Source organism: Hemiscyllium ocellatum, chromosome 17 (genome assembly GCF_020745735.1).
Source record: "Hemiscyllium ocellatum isolate sHemOce1 chromosome 17, sHemOce1.pat.X.cur, whole genome shotgun sequence".
NCBI lineage: Eukaryota > Metazoa > Chordata > Chondrichthyes > Orectolobiformes > Hemiscylliidae > Hemiscyllium > Hemiscyllium ocellatum.
In genome coordinates, this window is record NC_083417.1 from 40,360,668 (window position 1) to 40,366,392 (window position 5,725).

Sequence of the window (5,725 nt, forward strand, 5' to 3'; positions counted from 1 at the left end):
TTTTTGATGGCATACTCAGTCAAATGCTGCCTTGCTGTCACTTCCATCTCACCTCTAGAATTAAGAACATTCTGCAATGTTTGAAATAAGAGTTGAGAGTGTGGTGCTGGAAAAGCACAGCATCGAAGGACCCATGTTTGGAATAAGGCAATATTGTGGTCTGGAGATGAGGGTCCTGCTAAACTAAGCATTGGTCAGCAAATTCTTAGCAAGCACTACTTGAGAGCACATTTGACAAATATTTCTGTCACTGTATTCAAAGTTCAATTGTGGGAAGTTAGTTTGCCAGACTGGATTTGTTCTGTAGTTTGAGAACAAGATTTACCTGGGTAACTTGTCACTTGGTCTGTTAAATGTCAGTGTTGTAGTTGCACTAAAACAGTTTGGTTAGATGCACGGGTAGTTCAAAACAGGAAGTTGCAATACAATAGCCAGGATGTCGTTTGGGCCTACTGTACTCACTGCATCCAATGTACTTAATGGTTTCCAGATATCATGTGTAGTGAATGAAATTGATGCAAGATTGACCTATCTAATGGTTTGGACTTCACAACGATGCTGAGCTGAAACATTCAGGTGGAGCTCTAACTGAAGTTGCATACACTTCAACTGTGGCTTTTGCTGACAGATGCTTTGTTCTGATATCATTGAGGCTATGGATGTTCTTTCAGTTAATGATCTAATTCTCCAGCACCATATGTGGCACAATTGCAGAATTTATTGGTTGTGGATAGCTTAGCTCTGTTTATTGTACACTGCATATTCTGTTTAGCATGTCCTGACTTCTAACCACAGTCTGTCAGCACCTAATTATTATGCCTGTATGGTGCTGTTCCTTGTATGATCTCCTAAGCCCTACACTGAATCCTGGTTTGATGGCAAAGTTTGAGTATGGACTATGCCAGGCCATGAAGATCAAAATGGTGGTAGAATACAATGCCACTGCTGCTGTTGCTGATGGTTGATCACAGTTCATGGATGCCCAGTTTTGAGCTGCGAGATTTTCTCCAAATATACCTCACTGTGTATGACAGTATTACCAAACAAACACTGGTTAATGAGTTTTGTGAAGAATTGTAGCTCAGGTTGTGGTTCTGAATGTAAGTTTGCTTGCTGAGCTGGAAGGTTCGCTTTCAGTCATTTCGTCACCATCCGGGGTAACATCATCTATGATCCTCTGGTGAAGCACTGGTGGTATAGCCCGCTTTTTATTTATGTGTTTGGGTTTCCTTGAATTGGTGATGTCATTTGTGTGGTGATATCATTTCCTGATCTTTTTTTCAGGGGTTGTTAAATGGGATCTAAGTCAACGTGTTTGTTGATAGATTTCCAGTTGGAGTGCCGTGCTTCTTGGATTGGTTAGTGTTCTCAGTTGTGAAAATGTAACTTTTTCCCACAAAGCCGGTTTTGGGGTCACTCCTGCCACCACTTTCATTGACATATGTATCTGCGATAGATAGCTTGATGAGGATGAGATCAAACAGATTTTTTGGCCCAGACTGGCAGACTTGCCCTCCTGGACTTGGTCATCTCAGTCATTGTTTGTCCTACTGAGCCACTATTTGTGATAAACTCTGAAGCCTGTCACTAGAGTACATTGTATCCTCTTGCTACAATCAATGCTTGTTCTAAGCATTTCCAAGATGAAAGAGTAATGATTTATCTATGGGAGGGCAGACAGTGTATGTTAATCAAAAGTAGGTTTATTTATTCATGTATGATCTAATGCATTGAGACTTCTTGGGATTTGGTATTCAACTTTGATAACTCCTAAGGCTGCTATCTCATACTGTATACTACTGTCATCTCCTCTGATGGGTCTGCCCTGGTAGTGTCACAGAACATGATTATGGAAGAATCTGGGACAATGGCTGAAATGTGTGAATCAGTGCATGTTGATGCCTGTGGGATAGGTCTCCCAAGTATTTGATAAGTTGCTGTGATTGCAGGGTTTTGACTTCATTGACTGCGCCATTGTCACATTTGAATTTCATGCTTGGTCAATGTTCGATGATCTGCCTCTTGTTCATATTCCAGCTTTTCCATATTCTCATTCATCAGGGGAGATGCAAGGTGATGATGAAGTCATGTTACTAATGTTATAAATACTTTTAAATAAAGGGGGTAATGTGATGAATAAATATTTTGCAAGAGCACAATGGTACATAATATGAAAAACAAGTTATAAAAATATGCTAATTAGATTCTAAAGAACTGATAGAAAATGCCAATTCAGATTCTTAAACTAATTATGCAAATGAAAGCATTGAGAACATATTTACAAGTAATGAGAGCTAAAACTCTGTAAGTAGATGTAACAAGACCAAATGGGTAAATCAGTGCACCCAGGGTGGAGTTGTGGGTGGAAGATATTTAAAATGCATGATCATTTCAGTTATCATTATTTATAATTACTTGATTCACGAAAACATGGGCATCACACAAAAGCAGCTTGGAGAAGCAACTGAACAAGAACAATCTGCATTTATAGTTAGCATTTGGCATAGGAAAGTTCCCCAAGGTGCTTTACAGGAGTGATGTCAAAAATTAAGTTAATGGGGGAAAGGAATTGAACAATGACGAACTGTGAATTCTATATGGATGTAGAAATGTAAACACACCACATTTATTTCTCAGGTGTTACCACAACAGGCAGGAAACACACTGTCCTGACGAGGTGACAATGTGCTATCTGGTATAGAGGTAGAGGCATCTCCGATGATGCCAGGAATACATGTTGGGACAATGTCCAGAGCCGAATTTTTATATACTCAATATAAAAAGACAGATACCAGATAAAACAGTGTGAAGAGAGACAGCTGACCATATAAAATATTGTGGAGAGAGAGCAAGCAAATACCAGATGCATCAGCATAAGGAGAGAAAACACCAAAACAACATATGCAAGAGAGAACAGGGATCCTGGATAAAATGGCTTGAGAGAGAATGGGAACCAGAAGGATTGAATGAGAAAGAAGGAGAAGATAAACATCAGAGAAAACAGAGTGAGAGAGAGCAAGTGGACACCACACAAAACAGTGTCTGAGAGAAAGTGAACACCAAATAAAACAATGAGAGAGAGAAAGTGAACATCAGATAAAACAGCATGAGAGTTAAGAAAGATTGGGCAGGGAAAGCGAATCAACAACAGATGGTGGTGGAAAGAGGATTCCAGATAAAGCAGTGTGAGAAAACGGGAACCAGATAAATGAGCCTAAGAAAGATAGACAGTGTGGAAAGAGTAAGCAGGCACCAGATAAAAGAACATGTGAGAGAGTGGAAGCCAGATAAGACAGAGTGAGTGAGGGAGGACAGCAGTCAGAACAGTTTAATTTGTTATGCAAAAGGAAACAGATAGTTTGCAAAAACAAGTTTTGCATTGAGGGAAGGCAGGTTTATTTAAATGAGGCAGGATTTTGTCAAAGTAGACTGGGAATAGCTACAGCTGGATAAATCTACAGATGAATAGTGGGGTCATTCAAAAAGTAATTGGGGAGAGTGTAGGCCCAACATGTTCTCTTTGAGGTGAAATGAAAAGGGAAATAAGCTTAGAGAAACCTGGATGTCTAGGAATATTCTGGACTAGATAAGAAATAAATAGGAACAAGAGAAACAATTTAACAGAGACCCTTGTTGAGTACAGAAATTGCGGAGGGGTGGGTGGGTGGTAGTGGTGGTGGTGGGAGTAGCTTAAGAAAGCAATTAGGAAAGCAGAGGCATGAAACATCACTGGTGCATAATATTGCGAAGAAACTCAAAGTATGCTACAAATAAATCTAGAGGAAGAGAATAACCAGAGAAAGAGAAGAATTAATTAGGGACCAAAGGGAAAATCTGTGAATGGAGCCAGAGGATATTGGTACAGTGGTAAGCCCCAAGTACTTCACATCTCTCTTCACGCAACAGAAGGATGATGACTGTACCGAATTTTGGAAAAGGGATTGAGAAGTTCATAAGCAGATTGACATGGGTGAGGAGGTATTGGCAGGTAAGATTCCCTACAGTGTGGAAACAGGCTCTTCGGCCCAATAAGTTCACACCAACCCTCCAAAGAGTAACCCACCCAGACCCATTTCCCTATGACTAATTCACCTCACACTGTGGGCAATTTAGCATGGCCAATTCTCCTGACCTGCACATCTTTGGACTGTGGGAGGAAACCCACACAGACATAGGGAGAATGTGCAAACTCCACGCAGACAGTCATCCAAGGCTGAAATTGAACCTGGAACGCTGGTGCTGTGAGGCAGCAGTACTAACCACTGAGCCACCATGCCGCAGGCTTATAAGTGGATAAATCCTCAGGTCTGGATGTGTTGTGCCCCAGGCTGCTGTGGGAGGTGAGGAAGGAAATCACAGGGGGCTCTGACCTAAATTTTTAATGCTGCTGTGGCCAGAAAGAGGAATGTTCATTGAGACATTCAACAGGCTATTGGCTGATGATATGAACAAAAACAATGTACAGGGCTATGGCAGAAAGGCAGGTGAATGGTACTAAGTCAAAATGATCAGATAGCTGGTACAGACACAATGGGCCATTGTGTGATTAAAGCTTCTTTCAGGACCTCGTTTAAATTTTGTGTTTGATCCAGTGTAATTCTCACGTGTTGAACTCACCAGCAACAGATGATTCTGATATACATTGCCTGTTCTATTTTGGGTCCAAAACTGAAATGAATCTGTTCGTTTAAGCATTGTCTATAGTTATTCCTTCATGCCACATAAAGTTTGACCACATGGTGGCTCCAGAGTACCATGACCATACTTTTTAAATGTTGGCAAGCATTTACACCACCAGTTGGTAACTAATCAAAATAGGCTATGAACAGTATTACATGGAATTTTCCTATTTGCAATTTAAGTATGTAGGTGAGTGAGCCAGGATGAATTTTCTCACACAATCCTCCACTTTTCACATCATCAAGTATGCAACCAAGCTGAGAGGTGCAATTCTCAGGGAATGACATGGTCAGAGAGATGGAAGTGCTTGCCACTGATGAGACCTTCTGGATACACACTATTGACACCACATTTCACATAGGCTTCCCTCAGCTTCTGATGCTGCAAGCCAGGAAATGCCCTCAAACTGTTGTTATTGTCCCTGACAATGTTGCATAGGAAAGACAAGCTCACGTCTGTGTCTAAGATAAGGATCTGGATGTATTCGTGGATGAGGTGGTGGGCAGCAGAGAGGTCCTCGCTTTTGCTGATTTCCTAAGGAGACCATGGCAACAGACCCAGCCAGCCTGGATGCACAAAGCAGTATGGCTCAATGCTGTGTCCTGAGCGAAAAGGGATATTCAGTGTCACAGTAAAAAGGTCAATGATCTTCTCTGCTCTGCAAAGATAAGTGCCAGTGTCTCCATCTTGCTACTTCATACTTAGAGGGACAGACTCACTCCAACTCTGCCACTGCACATACTACTCACCAAGGTGCATGGTCTACAACTCTTTACATTGCACTTATCATGTCCACTCAACAATGCTCACCTACCTTACCCTCCCAAACTACACCCTGCCTGTCTTCTACACTGGTTACTGAAGACTGGGTACATCACTCTTGATCATGCATGATCACTAACTGCTCTTGCAATCGCTCCCATCATTCTCAATCCCTCTCTTTGTTTATTGCAGGAGTAAGTGGCTCATAACCAGACCAAGAGATCCAAGATCGGCAGGGAGGTCTGGGGTGACACACATCAATTACCTCACTCGTAATGAGAAT